Source organism: Coregonus clupeaformis, chromosome 24 (genome assembly GCF_020615455.1).
Source record: "Coregonus clupeaformis isolate EN_2021a chromosome 24, ASM2061545v1, whole genome shotgun sequence".
Taxonomy (NCBI): domain Eukaryota; kingdom Metazoa; phylum Chordata; class Actinopteri; order Salmoniformes; family Salmonidae; genus Coregonus; species Coregonus clupeaformis.
The window spans coordinates 43,997,929-44,015,681 of NC_059215.1; positions in this window are offsets into that span (position 1 = coordinate 43,997,929).

Genomic DNA, 17,753 nt, shown 5'->3' on the forward strand with positions numbered 1-17,753 from the left:
ACAGGTATGGTAGGAGGGTTCAACCACAGCAAGAGAGCAGCGGGGAATAAATGGGCTGCTCTTACACACACAGGTATGGTAGGAGGGTTCAACCACAGCAAGAGAGTAGTGGGGAATATCAGGGCTGCTCTTACACACACAGGTATGGTAGGAGGGTTCAACCACAGCAAGAGAGTAGTGGGGAATATCAGGGCTGCTCTTACACACACATTCCACAAACTCTTATACCTTTTCTCACCTTTGTTTTCCACCTGCAATGACTTTCTGTGATACAAAATGTAGATTGTTGTGTGTTAACACGTCAATATGTGTATGTGTGCTGTGTGTGATGAAGAGGGACAGTTATAGATAGATTGTGTGAACCCCGTCTTTTTAAAGCAATTTGAGCTGCCAAAGTGATGTATTAAAAATGCGCCCTCTCCCAAACTGGGTGCTGTGGTGCAGAGATAGTCCCTAAAATGCTGACGGTTACTTCCTGACTGTCATAGTTTACATGCAGTTCGAACTGAGAGCTGGGTGCATTGTGTCACTGCCAAACAGAGACCATGCTGAGAAACTCATCGTTTCTCCCTTCAAAAGAAAACTCACTTTCAATGTTTGTTTTTTCAACTTTTTGGTTGGTAGCAAAGCCAGATTTTGAGCAGCATATCTCCCCAGGCAGCAGAGGCAGTGTATGGATGCTGGGGCTTTTGAAGTAAAGCAGCAGAGCTGTTTTGTCTTTCCCTAATTGTTCATAATTGCATTTTTTTTTTCTCGTGTATTAGGAATTCTACTCTGTTTCTCCTGCTCCTCCCTGTAGGCACCAGCTGACTGGCTTATAACATGTGTATGTGTGCACGTGTTCGTGTGTGTGTGCATTAGAAAATAGCACCGAAAGAGAAAGACAGAGTACCCAACCCAGTTTTTCTGTGTACGGTCAGATCCACCAAGGTTGTATAGGGTTTGTTCCTTTGGCCTCTACCAGGAGCCTCAAGGCTTGTCTTAATGACTTAATTCATCAAGGCCACAGACCTGCTCTCATCAACACAACAGACTAGGTCCAACATGGCTGCTATCATTGCCAGCACCTCAATAGAGAACCGCTTTAAGTGAGGTCAAAGAACACACATTTCCAAACAGCCTTAATTCTGCTGTGAGATATCTTACCATCCCGTGCCAAGCAATATTTGTACACACTGAGCAGGGCAGTCTGGGTACCGGGCTACAGGGTTGGACTGGATCTCTAATATTCCCCAAACACAGCTGATGAGAATGTTTTTAATGTACAGTACCAGTCAAAAGTTTGGACACACCTACTCATCAAAGGGTTATTCTTCATTTTTACTATTTTCTACATTGTAGAATAGAAGTGAAGACATCAAAACTATGAAATAACACGTATGGAATCATAAAAACTATTAAACAAATCAACATATATTTTATATTTGAGTTTCTTCAAAGTAGCCACCCTTTGCCTTGATGACAGCTTTGGTGACTACATGATTCCATATGTGTTATTTCATGGTTTTGATGTCTTCACTATTATTCTACAAGGTAGAAAATAGTAAAAATAAAGAAAAACCCTTGAATGAATAGGTGTTTCCATACTTTTGACTGGTACTGTAGATGTGGATGTTTTTTAAGGCCATTGGAACGTAAGCCTCTCACCAGTGTCTGTTTGTGAGTGGGTGTACACACAAAGCTAGCATTTCCTGTGTCACACAGACAGACAGACAGACACACACACAGCAAAGCTTTTGTTGCACTGTTTGGCAAGACTGTGTAGACATTTCTTCATTTGTGTAGGGGAAGTCGGTTGCACCTGTCATTTGGTTTCCTGTCATTTCCGTGGTACAGTATGTTGAGATGTATACGTCCTCAGATGTTGGGTTTCTCAGAGGTTGTGTTTCAGAAGGCATAGGTTCCTGTAATGTCTGTCCTGTGTGGTAAAGGAACAACCTTTATCCGGTTTTGTACTGTGTCACAAGGGAGTCTCAAATGAGGACAAAGCTTCACAGGTGATTTGCCTTGACAATTTTAATCTAAGCAGTCCTTCAAGAGTTACAGTCTAACTCACAGCTTTCAAAATCTAGGAATCACAAGCTTTAAAGGTGGTCCTGTGTTTGAATATACTGTATATGGGACATTTACTAGATGGTAACATAATGACACAATACAATCCTATCCCACAGCTCAAAAAGCATGAATTCCCATTCACAGACAGAAGCAGGAGGCTTAACATTGCATCATTACTTGCTAATTAAAAGCTGTTAAAGTGGAACTGACAGCGTTTTAGGAACATTAACTCTTATTAAAATATGTTCATATACACCCCCAGGAAGAATATGACACCTTTTGTACATTTACTGACAAGTGAGCTCTTAGATATGGTCATTTTCACGTTTTCATACATTCATGGGAATTACGAATACTAAGGCTTTTGTGAAAATTCAATGGCAATATAGAGTGGGAAAGCGGGCATGAGTTTGGACAATTAATAGACACTGCAGTAAATAAAACCTAATAAAAACATCTGTCTTGTCCAGGACTGGAGTCTACACATACCCGTGCACCGTAGCTAATCATAGCTACAGTAGGCCTACTGTATATACAAATAAGACATGTTACGTCTAGTCTATGAGACCAGTCTCAGCAAAGTGATTCACATTTCTTGCTGGCTAACCAAATGACACCTGCATCTCTAGCTGTAGCCACAGAAAAACGATAGCTAGCTAGCTAACGTTAGGCTCTGTGTTTTTAGCTTGGTAAATGAATAGCTACATTAAAAGATAAGCTAGCCTATTAGCTACGTTATGACTGACTTGTGATCATTGCCCTTGCTAGTTTGATTGTATTGACATTCCCAGCCTTAGTTACATTCGTCCGTTTTGTCCAAAATATTGAGTAATTGATACTGAAACTGTCAAGAGTTGCTAAGCCAGAACCCAGAAGCAGACCAGGACAAGGTAAGTTGAAACGAAGGTGAGTGTTTATTACAAATTCAAGAGTGATGCTGAATAATCCAGGGAACAGAGCGGGCGGCGTTGATTAGTTGTTGGGGGTGCAGTGGTTGATCCCATCCTGGGTCGGCAGCCGCCGACCACCAGGCAGAGGTTGGATGAAGGTTCCGGACGGGTGACTGCAGATGGAACAAAACGGGGGTAAGTAAGCAACAAACCAACAAGGTGCAAAAACAACAAAACTAACGCTAGGCTCTAAGACTGATACTCTGGTAAACCTACTGTTCATGGCTAACGATCCGGCAGGGAATGGATGTTAGGCCAGAGCCTAAGAAGGGTGATGATCAGGACCAGGTGTGCAGATTGCTGATGGGATGCAGGTGCGGAAATCAAGAGAGCTCCCCGGAGCGTTCCCGAACCCTCGGGAAACTGGAGATCACGAACAGAAAAACTAGTCACCAGACAGGACCCGACTCAGACTGCCGGGATCGTTACAGTATCCCCCTCCGACGAACGCCACCGGGCGGACTCCCGGAGCGCCAGGATGGAGGCGGTAGAAGTCACTGATGAGGTCAGCATCTAGGACCTGTCGCCGCGGAATCCAACTCCTCTCTTCAGGACCATACCCCTCCCAGTCCACGAGATACTGGAAACCCCGGCCCCGCCGTCTGGAATCCATGATGCGACGCACCGTGTAGGCAGGACCACCTCCGATCATCCGAGGAGGAGGAGGAGGAGGCGGAGGAGGCAACAGAGGACTGAGGAAAACAGGCTTGAGGCAGGAGACATGAAAGGTGGGATGGACTCTGAGCGTCCTCGGGAGTTTGAGTCGAACTGCCACCGGATTGATCACCTTCTCCACCACAAACGGACCAATGAACCCGGTAACAACTTCCTAGACTCAGTCCGTAACGGAAGATCCCGTGTGGCCAACCAGACCCTATCTCCGATGGAATAGGTGGGAGCGGGGATCCGGCGACGATTCGCCTGGAGCTGATACCGGTCCGAAACTCTAAGGAGTGCCTTCCTGGCCCGATGCCAGGTCCGGTGGCAACGACGAATATGGGCCTGAACAGAAGGCACTGAGAGCTCCTTCTCCTGAGAAGGGAACAGGGGAGGTTGGTAGCCATACAGGCACTGGAAGGGAGACATCCCAGTGGCAGATGTAGGGAGAGTATTGTGGGCATACTCAACCCAAGGCAACTGAGAGACCCAGGAGGTGGGGTTGGAAGAGACCAGGCAGCGTAGCGTGGATTCCATCTTCTGGTTGGCTCTCTCCGCCTGACCATTGGATTGGGGGTGAAAACCCGATGTGAGACTGACTGTAGCTCCAATGGCCAAACAGAAGGACTTCCAGACAGCAGAGGTAAACTGAGGGCCACGGTCGGAAACGATATCACTGGGCAAACCGTGGACCCTGAAAACCTCCCTAACCAGGATCTCGGACGTCTCCGAGGCAGAGGGAAGCTTGGCAATTGGCACAAAGTGGGCGAACTTGCTGAATCTGTCCACGATAGTCAGAACGACCGTGTTCCCCTCAGAAGCGGGCAACCCAGTGACGAAGTCCAGGGCCAGATGCGACCATGGTCGCGGGGAATAGGAAGGGGGGTGAAGTAGTCCAGAGCTGGGCCGATTGGTACTCTTATTCTGCGCACACACTGGACAGGCAGCAACAAAAACCCCGAGTATCCTCGGCCATGGCAGGCCACCAAAAACGTCTGCGAAGAAACGCCATTGTCCGAGCCACGCCAGGGTGACAAGCCATCTTGCTGGCGTGGGACCATTTGAGGACAGCAGGACGAACCGACTCAGGCACAAACAACCGACCGGGTGGACCGTTACCGGGACCGGGCTGAGTCCGAAGGGCCGCCAGCACCTCCTCCTCAATCTTCCACATAACTGCTCCCACGACGCAGTTCCGGGGGAGAATTGTCTCGGTCTTGGACCCACTCTCCTCCGTCTTGGAGAACATCCGGGACAAGGCGTCCGCCTTGCCGTTCTTAGATCCAGGTCGGAACGTCAGGGAAAACTTGAATCGTCCGAAAAACAACGCCCACCTGGCCTGGACGGGAGTTGAGACGTTTAGCCGATTGCACGTAAGCAAGATTCTTGTGGTCAGTCCAGACAATAAACGGTTGCTCCGCCCCCTCCAACCAGTGGCGCCACTCCTCCAAGGCAAGTTTCACCGCGAGAAGCTCCCGGTTACCCACATCGTAATTCCTCTCCGCAGGCGAAAGGCGACGAGAGTAGTAGGCGCAGGGATGGAGTTTACTGTCCGTGGAGCATCGCTGCGACAGGATGGCGCCAACTCCCACATCAGACGCGTCCACTTCAACGACGAACTGACGGGCCGTGTCCGGTTGAGAGAGAATCGGTGCGTTGGTGAATCGCCTCTTCAAATCCAGAAACGCTCGATCCGCCTCCGGATTCCACTTGAAGGTCCTGATACTGGAAGTCAAGGCAGTTAACGGAGCGGCCACACGGCTGTAATCCCGGATGAATCTGCGGTAGAAATTCGCAAACCCCAAAAATCTCTGGAGCTGCAATCTCGTACCGGGCTGGGCCCATTCCAGAACCGCTCTAACCTTCTCCTGGTCCATCCTAATCTCTCCCCTGGAGATGATGTACCCGAGAAAGGATGTCGTGTGGGCGTGAAACTCGCACTTCTCGGCCTTCACGAACAGGCGATTCTCCAACAATCGCTGCAGAACCTGCCGGACATGCTGGACGTGGTCGGAAGGTTCCTTCGAGAAGATCAGAATGTCATCCAGGTAAACAAACACAAAGAGACCGATCATATCTCTCAGGACGTCGTTCACCATACTCTGGAATACCGCTGGAGCATTGGTCAGTCCAAACGGCATCACCTGATACTCGAAGTGACCCATCGGTGTATTGAAACCCGTCAACCACTCGTCCCCCTCTCTGATCCGGACCATGTGATACGCATTGCGTAGGTCTAGCTTGGTGAACACCGTAGCACCCTGTAAGGAGTCGAAGGCAGAACTCATCAAGGGCAGGGGATACTTGTTCTTGACCGTGATGTCATTCAACCCCCGATAATCAATACACGGTCGAAGAGAACCATCCTTCTTACCCACAAAGAAGAATCCTGCCCCCAGGGGTGATGACGAGGGACGAACGAGACCAGCAGCTAGGGACTCCTTGATGTAGGTCTCCAAAGCCTCACGTTCAGGTCGGGAGATACTGTATAACCTTCCCTTGGGGTAGACAGCTCCAGGGAACAGGTTGATGGCACAATCATATGGTCGGTGGGGAGGGAGTGACAGAGCCTTCTGCTTACTGAAAACTTCCCCCAAATCGTGATATGTCTCGGGAACCAGGGACAAATCTGGGGGTTTAGCCTCAATCACCTGACTGGGAACCGAATGGGGGCAGGCAGTCTTGAGACAGTTAGCATGACAATCAAGGCTCCAACTCGTTACCTTGCCCGTCACCCAATCGAACGTGGGATTGTGTTCCTTCAGCCAGGGGTATCCAAGGACCAGAGGAACATGGGAAGACGGCAGAATGAAGAATGAAATCATCTCAGAATGATTCCCCGACAACCACATCTTAACCGGTTCAGTCCTCATCGTGATACGTGCCAGACTACTGCCGTTCAGAGTGGTCGCTTCAATGGCTTCCGGCAATTGCTCCTTGGAAAGCCCCAGCTGTTCCACCAACTCGGCATCAAGAAAGCTTCCATCGGCACCTGAATCGATAAAAGCGTTAATCGCTAAGCTCTGATTCCTGTTCACAAGGGTAGCCGGGAAGCGGGGTCTGACAGAGGTACTGAGAGGTTGAAACTGGCTCGCTAAAAGTCCTCCCAACTTTAGCGAGCCGGGCAGTTTGACGACCGCCGGGAACAAGTGGAGATGTAATGTCCCGAGCTACCACAGTAGAGGCAGCAGTTGGTCTTACGTCTATGTTGACGCTCCTCCTTGGTTAACCCGTGCCGCCCCACTTGCATGGGTTCAGAATCGGGAGAGAGGACCTCTCCACTAATCCTTTGTGGTGGAGAATGATCGACGTGTTCTGGTCCACCACCCGACCCGACTGGGAACTGAGAAGCTGATCGATTGGACGGACCCCATTGCTTCTCCCTCCTTCGCTCTCGGACTCGATTATCCACCCGAATAGACAAGGCTACCAAGCTGTCCAGGTCACTAGGCTCCGGATAGGAGATCAACTCATCCTTGAGCTGCTCCGACAGACCCTGGTAAAAGGCTGCTTGCAGAGACTCCTCGTTCCACCCACTCTCCACAGCCAACGTCTTGAACTCGATCACGAAGTCGGCCACGCTGCGAGTTCCTTGGTGAAGCGAAAACAGGCGCCTAGCTGCGTCCCTCCCTCGGACGGAATGGTCGAAGAGCTTCCTCATCTCGGCCGTGAACCCCTGGTATGAAGCCATGCAGGGGTCTTGTCGTTCCCAAACGGCTGAAGCCCACTCCAGCGCTCGACCACGCAGCAACGCAATCACAAAGGCTATCCTAGCCTTGTCTGTGGCATAAGAGTAGGGCTGTAGATCGAACACTAATCCACACTGCATAAGGAAGGAACGGCATCTTCCCAGCTCCCCCTCATATTTATCCGGCGTCGGAACCTTGGGCTCACGGAAGGACACAGCTCCAGAAGCGGCAGGCGAGATGGGTGAAACCGGTAGTGGATCCTCCACCGGAAACTTGCGTTGGTTCTGGACCTCCGTCAGACCGGTAGAAAGGTTCCGAACTGACAACGCGATCTCCTGTAGTACCGTGCTATGATGGCCCAACATCTTCTCCTGATGGGTAATGGCATGGCGAACAGAGTCCAGGTCCGCTGGGTTCATTACTGGCCGGATCGTTCTGTCAAGAGTTGCTAAGCCAGAACCCAGAAGCAGACCAGGACAAGGTAAGTTGAAACGAAGGTGAGTGTTTATTACAAATTCAAGAGTGATGCTGAATAATCCAGGGAACAGAGCGGGCGGCGTTGATTAGTTGTTGGGGGTGCAGTGGTTGATCCCATCCTGGGTCGGCAGCCGCCGACCACCAGGCAGAGGTTGGATGAAGGTTCCGGACGGGTGACTGCAGATGGAACAAAACGGGGGTAAGTAAGCAACAAACCAACAAGGTGCAAAAACAACAAAACTAACGCTAGGCTCTAAGACTGATACTCTGGTAAACCTACTGTTCATGGCTAACGATCCGGCAGGGAATGGATGTTAGGCCAGAGCCTAAGAAGGGTGATGATCAGGACCAGGTGTGCAGATTGCTGATGGGATGCAGGTGCGGAAATCAAGAGAGCTCCCCGGAGCGTTCCCGAACCCTCGGGAAACTGGAGATCACGAACAGAAAAACTAGTCACCAGACAGGACCCGACTCAGACTGCCGGGATCGTTACAGAAACAGTGCATCCTGAATGGCTGGAGGAAGCAAACAATGTGATTTAAAACCTGATAACAATATTTGTTGGACTACCAAGACATTTATTGGTGAATTATACCTTACTCAACGTCATGGAATTTTTAGTCAAATATAACCTATTTTTAAAGCCTCTTATAAAGTTGTTTTTGTAGCATAAACTGGGAATTTGACATTTTTTACTGGTATTATGATTGTCTGTTTGTTTCATATCTGTGTAGTTAAAACGCTGTCAGTTCTACTTTAAGCTGAATGTAATGATGATGAGTGCGAGGTCCATTTAACAGTGGGAGTGTGTTTCAGAGAGTGACCAGTGTTTTCCCTGCGCAGGGAACTAGAACAACTGAGATTTCTCCAACGAAGTGTGTCCTTCTCCACCCTTAAAAACCTATCCCTGTAAAGAGGAGACATTTATCAGGACAGAACCAGAGTAATTTCATGGGACATTAACACATCTCACAGCAGATATCAGCTTCCCCCTTGAGAGTGTTTAAACTGAAAACAACCTGCCTACTGCACAGTGTACACACACATGCACGTGCGCACTGTAAAATATACAGAATATAGACAGAACACATCTGATGAGGGAGACTAGTAGACTCACAAAGTAGACTCATCACAAAATGGAGGCTTCATAAAACAAGCAGATAGTGAGATTTACTTGGCCATCATCACCTAGTTGATATGTAAGATACAGTGCCTTGCAAAAGTATTCATCCCCCTTGACATTTTTCCTATTTTGTTGCATTAAAACCTGTAATTTAAATGGATTTTTATTTGGATTTCATGTAATGGACATACACAAAATAGTCCAAATTGGTGAAAAAAATTACTTGTTTCAAAAAATTCAAAAAAAAAAAATAACGGAAAAGTGGTGCGTGCATATGTATTCACCCCCTTTGCTATGAAACCCCTAAATAAGATCTGGTGCAACCAATTACCTTCAAAAGTTACATAATAAAGTCCACCTGTGTGCAATCTAAGTGTCACATGATCTGTCACATTATCTCAGTATATATACACCTGTTCTGAAAGGCCCCAGAGTCTGCAACACCACTAAGCAAGGGGCACCACCAAGCAAGTGGCACCATGAAGACCAAGGAGCTCTCCAAACAGGTCAGGGACAAAGTTGTGGAGAGTACGGTGGTGCTCTGTAGCTCAGCTGGTAGAGCACGGCGCTTGTCACGCCAGGGTAGTGGGTTCGATCCCCGGGACCACCCATACACAAAAAATTTATGCACGCATGACTGTAAGTCGCTTTGGATAAAAGCGTCTGCTAAATGGCATATTATTATTATTATAAAGTACAGATCAGGGTTGGGTTATAAAAAAATATCTGAAACTTTGAACATCCCACAGAGCACCATTAAATCCATTATAAAAAAATGGAAAGAATATGGCACCACAACAAACCTGCCAAGAGAGGGCCGCCCACCAAAACTCACGGACCAGGCAAGGAGGGAATTAATCAGAGATGCAACAAAGAGACCAAAGATAACCCTGAAGGAGCTGCAAAGCTCCACAGCGGAGATTGGAGTATCTGTCCATAGGACCACTTTAAGCCATAAACGCCACAGAGCTGGGCTTTACAGATAGAGTGGCCAGAAAAAAGCCATTGCTTAAAGAAAAAAATAAGCAAACAGGTTTGGAATTTGCCAAATGGCATGTGAGAGACTCCCCAAACATATGGAAGAAGGTACTCTGGTCAGATGAGACTAAAATTGAGCTTTTTGGCCATGTCTGGTGCAAACCCAACACCTCTCATCACCCCGAGAACACCATCACCACAGTGAAGCATGGTGGTGGCAGCATCATGCTGTGGGGATGTTTTTCATCGGCAGGGACTGGGAAACTGGTCAGAATTGAAGGAATGATGGATGGCGCTAAATACAGGGAAATTCTTGAGGGAAACCTGTTTCAGTCTTCCAGAGATTTGAGACTGGGACGGAGGTTCACCTTCCAGCAGGACAATGACCCTAAGCAAACTGCTAAAGCAACACTTAAGTGGTTTAAGGGGAAACATTTAAATGTCTTGGAATGGCCTAGTCAAAGCCCAGACCTCCATCCAATTGAGAATCTGTGGTATGACTTAAAGATTGCTGTTCGCCAGCGGAACCCATCCAACTTGAAGGAGCTGGAGCAGTTTTGCCTTGAAGAATGGGCAAAAATCCCAGTGGCTAGATGTGCCAAGCTTGTAGAGACATACCCCAAGAGACTTGCAGCTGTAATTGCTGCAAAAGGTGGCTCTACAAAGTATTGACTTTGGAGGGGTGAATAGTTTTGCTGTTATGAGTGGTTTCTAAGGAGTCAGGCGCAGGAGGGTAAATCACAGAATAACAGGATTTATTCAGAAACACAGAGTTATGCAGTAATGCGTCAAAACACTTCAGTGCGCAAAACAGGTGCACTGGAAACAACAAGGCACACAGGGAATTACCCGGAGACACAAAATACAAGGAGCTCCACCGAGCTTCTCTAACCTCCACAATAAATAATAATATAAACGGCCATGGTCCCACCTGTGTATTGACTTTCTCACTGATCTTCCCCTCTCTCAGGGTAACACCACCATCCTGGTCGTTGTGGACTGCTTTTCAAAAGCCTGCTGCCTCCTTCCTCTGCCCGGTCTCCCCACGGCCCTGCAGACTGCGGAAGCCCTGTTTACTCACGTCTTCTGGCACTACGGGGTGCCAGAGGACATAGTGTCTGACCGGGGTCCCCAGTTTACGTCCAGGGTCTGGAAGGCATTCATGGAATGTCTGGGGGTCTCGGTCAGCCTGACCTCTGGGTTTCACCTTGAGAGTAATGGGCAGGTGGAACGGGTGAATCAGGATGTGGGTAGTTTCCTGTGGTCCTACTGCCAGGACCGGCCGGGGGAGTGGTCAGTGGTCTTGCCATGGGCAGAATATGCCCAGAACTCTCTCCGCCACTCCTCCTCTAACCTATCGCCATTTCAAAGTGTTTTAGGTTATCAGCCGGTTCTGGCACCGTGGCATCAGAGCCAGACCGAAGCTCCTGCATTGGATGACTGGTTTCGGCGCGCGGAGGAGACGTGGAACGCTGCTCAGGTCCACCTCCAGCGGAGGACGCAATAAACAATCACACACAAAGACAAGGGGGCAGAGGGAACACTTATACAGGTACTGATGAGGGGATATGAACCAGGTGTGTGTAATTAACAAGACAAAACAAATGGAATGATGAGATGAGGAGCGGCAGTGGCTAGCAGGCCGGTGACGACGAACGCCGAAGCCTGCCCGAATAAGGAGAGGAGGCAGCTTCGGAGGAAGTTGTGACATATGCACGCTCAAGTTTTCTGTTTTTTTTCTTTGCATCAGGTAACAAAAAGTTGTCGGGGTTGTGTATTCCATGAATAGGGAGCATTTGAGATGAACGGTTTACTGATTTATAGAAATCGTTCAATCGTAGAACAACAGAATGCAGCCACATTGGGAGATACTGTATATAGCCTGACGGCTCACACTAAATGACTACGCTGCTCTGCCGTTCGCTGCATACTTTAGTCTGAGTGCCATCATTGAAGTCGTCTGTGGTGCTGAGGAGCATGAGGGGCTTTGTACCAAACAAAGTAATCAGCGATTGGATCGTCTCTAACTAATCAGAGTATCAAAGCCAATGAATGAGGAATTTTCAAACTGCCGCTTTACCCACGTGTGTTCTGGCTCTGGCCCAACCCATCCGTTTTTAGACCAATCAGACGGCCCCGAATGTGTTCGCATTCGTTGAAGGGTCAGGGAGGTACTCAGATCCAGACTCATTGTGGCGAAGAAACTAATATCCGTGGGTGTGGCGTAGCGTTTAGCCGGAGCAAGGAGTCGGGGTAGCAATGCAATCAGATACTGTATATTGACTCAATCAGATCAATATTGCATACAGATATAAATTATTCCCAAAGAAGGGATGGTGTGTTGTGTGTGTGTGTGTGTTAGAATCTCTTCCCAGTTTTTTCCCCACACAAACAGCTGACAGCCATATAAGTCTTTTGATAGTTTCGTTTCTGGTAAAATGGAGAACGTTGCGGGAGGGAAGGTGGATAAAAGAAGTAACAATTAGTTATTGAACCGTCCCACTCACTCAAATAACGGTTATTATGTCTCACCCTCAGTCTCAGAACTACTCAACAGAAGCAGTCATATCACCATGGCAACCAGAGACACTGGTCAGGGAGTTCTTCGCAGCTGGCAAACTGCCATAGAGGAAGAGTGAGAAGACAGGAAACATACATTTCCAAGCAGAAGCATCAACGATTATTCCCCAAAACAATCACAGCGCCGGTACAAATGCTCTCTCTCTCTCTCTCTAACTCTCTCCATCTCTACATCCATCTTTAGCACTTTTATCACTTACAAATTGCCTCTGAAGTAAATGTAGCTGTTAGTCTGTGATACTGCAGTCCCTGTAGTTTAGCTCAGTACCAGATCCACTGTTCCTCCTCCCACAATCCATCTCTATACTGAGACTAACAAACCTTCAAATTGGTCATTCTGGAAACTGGGTTCCTGCTAGGATGTCTCTCTTGTGGCCACAAATATTATCATCCCAGACCCTCAATAACCCCTTGGACCTTCCTTTTTGCCTCCCCCTCTCCCTTCCTTGCTTCCACTCTCCCCTTCTTGCCTCCCTGTTTACCCTCCTGTCCTCCCACTCTCCTCTCCCCTCCTTTCTTCCCCTCTTTCCCCTCTCAACTCTTTCCTCTCCCCTCCTGTCCTCCCACTCTCCCCTCCTGTCCTCCAGATCACTCCCAGCCCCCCACAGAGAGCTTTGTGTCAATAGCTCAGTGGGGGTTATTCTCTGCACCAGCATGGTTATCAGCTAACAGAGCTATAACTACTTTCTCAGATCCATGCCTCTCAGGACAGACCATGGAGGAGGATCACTGAGGCCAGGCAGGTCACACACTGAAACATTGATCAAGGCCACAGCACTACTGTTCATTTGTGTATTTGTCTCACTGAGGGACATATACTCCAAGACATCTCTCTCTCTCTGTGATCTGATTATCAATTACTTGTTTTTCCTATTGCAATGTGATTGTTTTGAGTGTAGGTTCTGTCTGTGCCATTGGCCTGTACTGTATCGTATGACCCTAGTCGCCAGTAACCTCATGTTAAATGTTCTCACAACAGTCCTGCTGAGACAAGACCAGGCCCAACACACAGTAGGCTCTGCCTCACAACAGTAGCATATATCAGTAGCATGAAGTTGATTCATGTTTGTGTGTGTGTGTGTGTGTGTGTGTGTGTGTGTGTGTGTGTGTGTGTGTGTGTGTGTGTGTGTGTGTGTGTGTGTGTGTGTCAGTGTTGTGTTCGAGACCACCTGAAGCGAGACCGATTCAAGACCAAGACCGGAGCAAATCGAGTCCGAGTCAAGACCAAGACCGGAGGGGGGGCGAGACCGAGTCAAGACCGGGAGGGGGACAAGGGGTCCGAGACCGAGTCAAAACCGAGACCAGAAAAATGCGAGTCCAATTCAAGACCATGATTGTAATTTTGTCAAATCACCACCATAATAAGAGTTCAAAATGCCCAGTATTTCTGTGTTCATATTTCAGAACAACATATGGATTCTTTAGACACTCAGAACAGTGAAAAAATGCATGCTGAGGGAAAATAGAGCCACTCTACAAATTATTACTAACCCAAACACAATGGGGAACAATGGGCCTTCTACGCCTTCAGAGAAGGGCTAAGGATTTATAAAATAATTATTATAATAACATAAAAATAATGCTAATTATATTATTATTTTCAATGATGTTCTGATTTAATCTCTTCAGTTTTTGTTGGAAAGGAAAGGGTTAACACTAAAGAGAAAAAAAGATCCAATCAGGATTTTCTTTAGCTGGTCTCTGTGGAGATAAATCTAGCTAGCTAAATCAGCCATTGGCTAGGCCATCAGAAGCTAGATAAAGGCATATGCCATTCAACTGTATTAGGGCAACGTTTTGGAGTGACAATGGGACTATTTTTACCAAAATGTATGGAAACTTGTGCCTTCTTGAAGGCCAACAGGTCACTGCGCAATAGTGAGCAGGAGTTTTCACACGGTCTAGCTAGCTAGCTTTTGCTGTCGGCTAGTTTGCAGGGGCTGCAGCAGGTGTTATCAAATAAGATGTTGTTGCTAATTTGTTATTTTTGTTTCAAGAATAACTTTCAACAAGAAGTTACGTTTCAAATTATCATCATCTGGTGAGTGGAACAGGGTTTTTATCTTGATGGAAGTTATTCTTGAAAAGGGAGAAGGTAACAAATGAGCAACACTTTTTTGTTGTTGTTTTATTTTACTTTTTTATTAAAAAATAAATGCACTGTTGGTTAAGGGCTGTAGGTAAGCATTTCACTGTAATGTCTGCACCTGCTGTATTTGGCGCATGTGGCCAATAAAATTCGATTTGATTTGATTTGAACATCGACTTTGATAACACCTGCTGCAGCGCTTGCTGTTGTTAGCCATCTCTTTGAAAATAACTTATGTGTGTGAATTTTTCGCATTTAACGTGGAACTGACAGCATTTTAGCAACATTAAATCTTATTAACATCTGTTCATGTTTTTATATCTGACAAGCGACCAGTTAGATATGGTCATTTTCACGTTTTCATTCATTCTTAGAATTTTGGGGAATTACGAATACTAAGGCATTTGTGAAAATTATATAGCAATATAGAGTGGGAAAGCGGCCGTGTGTTTGGACAATTAATAGACACTGCAGTAAATAAAACTGAATAAAAACATCTGTCTTGTCCAGGACCGGAGTCTACACAGACCGGTGCACTATAGCCAATCAGAGTTACAGTAGACCTTTATACAAACAAGCAATTTGCCACATGGGCCTGCCATCATTCACTTTGAACTGAACTGTGTGTTTACAGGCAGTTGCAACAGCGTGACTTTAAATCATTAGAACGCATTTGCCAAAAGCCACAAAATACACCTGAATGGATTTCTGAAAATATGTAAACACCACAGGAGTCCTCTTACATTTGGGAACTTTACAGTCCTATTGATCAAACAACCATGAAAAGGTAGGCTCTCTGTCCCTCAGTTATGCACATCAACAACAACAAGATCAAAAACCAATGCTAGCCAGAGCAAGATGAGCTCAAATCTAACAAAGGAATATAAGATAAACCCTCTCAAACTTTTCAGCTAGTTGGCCGTCAAAATTGCACTGATAAACGATGGGGCATTGTAGCCTCCTCGTCCTTCTGCAGCTGGCCTGCCAATGCATGCTTGTCCCAACCAAGCACCCAAGCTAACTGGCTAAAGTTGACTAGCTTGCTAGCTAGCTACTTCCTGACACAAATGAGAGAACACTTCACTCTGACCATTTTACTCGCCGTAGCAGAGCTGGTTAGGCTGTTTGCATGTTATCTGGAGCGTTCTTGACTAACTATTATTTTTTTTGCCTACATTTACTGACACCGGTCATATTCAACGGGTGTTCGCGTTCGTAAATTAATCAGTTGTTCTGCACACTCAGACGAGAGTGCTCTGAAATCGGAGTAGATAGCCAGAGTGAATTTGCGAACGCAAGAGATATGCTAACTGTATAACAGTCGTTCAAGTTCATGCTAGCTAACCAAATGACACCTTCATCCCTAGCTGTGTATAGCCACCGAAAAATGATATGAAAAAGTCAGTCACTCACCCACTCCTCCAATGGCATGACATGACTAGCTATCTAGCTAACGTTAGGCTCCTTGTTTTTAGCTTGCTACATAAATAGATACGCTAGCCTATTAGCCATGTTATGACTGACTTGTGATCATTGCCCTTGCTAGTTTGATTGTATTGACATTCCCAGCCTTAGTTACATTTGTTTGTTTTTGTCCAGAATATCGAGTCATTGAAACTGAAACAGTGCATCCCGAAGGGAGGCAGCAAACAATGTACCAGGCCAGCTGTCATTTGCAACCTGATAGCAATATTTTTTGGACTACCAAGAAATGTATTGGTGAATTATATTAATCATGCATTGAACTGCATCCATCTATTCTGCCAGCAATGCCTTAGTGTATGTCATGGAATGTTGAGTCAAGTAGAACCTATTTTTAAAACCTCCTATAAGGTAGGTTTTGTAGCATAAACTGGGAATTTGATATTTTTTACTGATATTATGATTGTCTGTTTGTTTCATATCTGCAAAGTAGTTAAAACGCTGTCAGTTCCACTTAATGGTTGTGTTTTTGTATTGTCATGATTGGGACCTACTGGCTTATTATGTCCGAGTTTATGGACTGCTTATTCTTTAACATCATGCTGTGTGTGACCGCTGTCTTTCCAAATCAAATTAAATCAAATGTTATTGGTCACATACAGGTGTTTAGCAGATGTTATTGCTAGTGTAGCGAAATGCTTGTGATTCTAGCTCCGGCAGTGCAGTAATATGTAACAAGTAATATCTAACAATTTCACAACAATTACCCAATAGACACAAATCTAAGTAAGGAATAAATTAAGAATATATACATATATGGACGAGCGATGTTAGAGCGGCATGGACTAAGATACAGTAGAATAGTATAGAAAACAGTATATACATATGAGATGAGTAATGCAGATATGTAAACATGATTAAAGTGTCTAAGATACCGTAGAATCCATCCGCCCTATGTAGTGGTGTAGTGGTACCTGGAGAAGTGGGTACTCTAATTTTGCCAAAAAGTTCCCAAAACGGCCCGCCCAGCGAAGGAAAGGCACTCTGTGTGAAAGATCCTATGTTTTCCTATGTTTTTTTATGAGTTTTCTTATAGATTTTTCAAAATCATTCTTTTTTTAATAGAAAAAATACAAAAATGTGATGGTCTAAATCCACAACCATGCTTAAACCACATCAATCTGATTGGGTGGGCCAGTCAGGGCCTCACTCCCCAACACTTCGGACTAAACTTTTTCAACACCTGGTTTGCATACCCATTGTTGCCTTAGTTAGCATTTACTGGTAGATATCATAAATTGAAACGTCTTTCCTACCCTACCCGCTACCGATGTCCTTCTTCTGTGAGCTGCTCCATGCCAAAACCAGTTGAGAGCTGAACACTCTTGCTGCCTGCAGATGATATTCCGATGAAACTAGGCTATGTGTGACACTCTGGCTCCATGGACTTTGATATTTGAGCCAGGGTTGTTCATTGTCATTGGTTTGGGTGTATTTCATTTGGTGGTGTTGGGGATGGGTGAGTTTCATTTTGTTTGTGTCTAGTGGTGATTGGTCTATGACTCCCAATCGGAGGTAACGAGTGTCAGCTGTCGGCTCGTTATCTCTGATTGGGAGCCATATATATTCTGTGTGTTTTCTCCTTTGTTTTGTGGGTTATTGTTCCAGTGTTGTATGTTCTGTCGGTGTCACAGAGGACTTCACGTATCGTCATTTGTTGTTTTTTCGTGGTT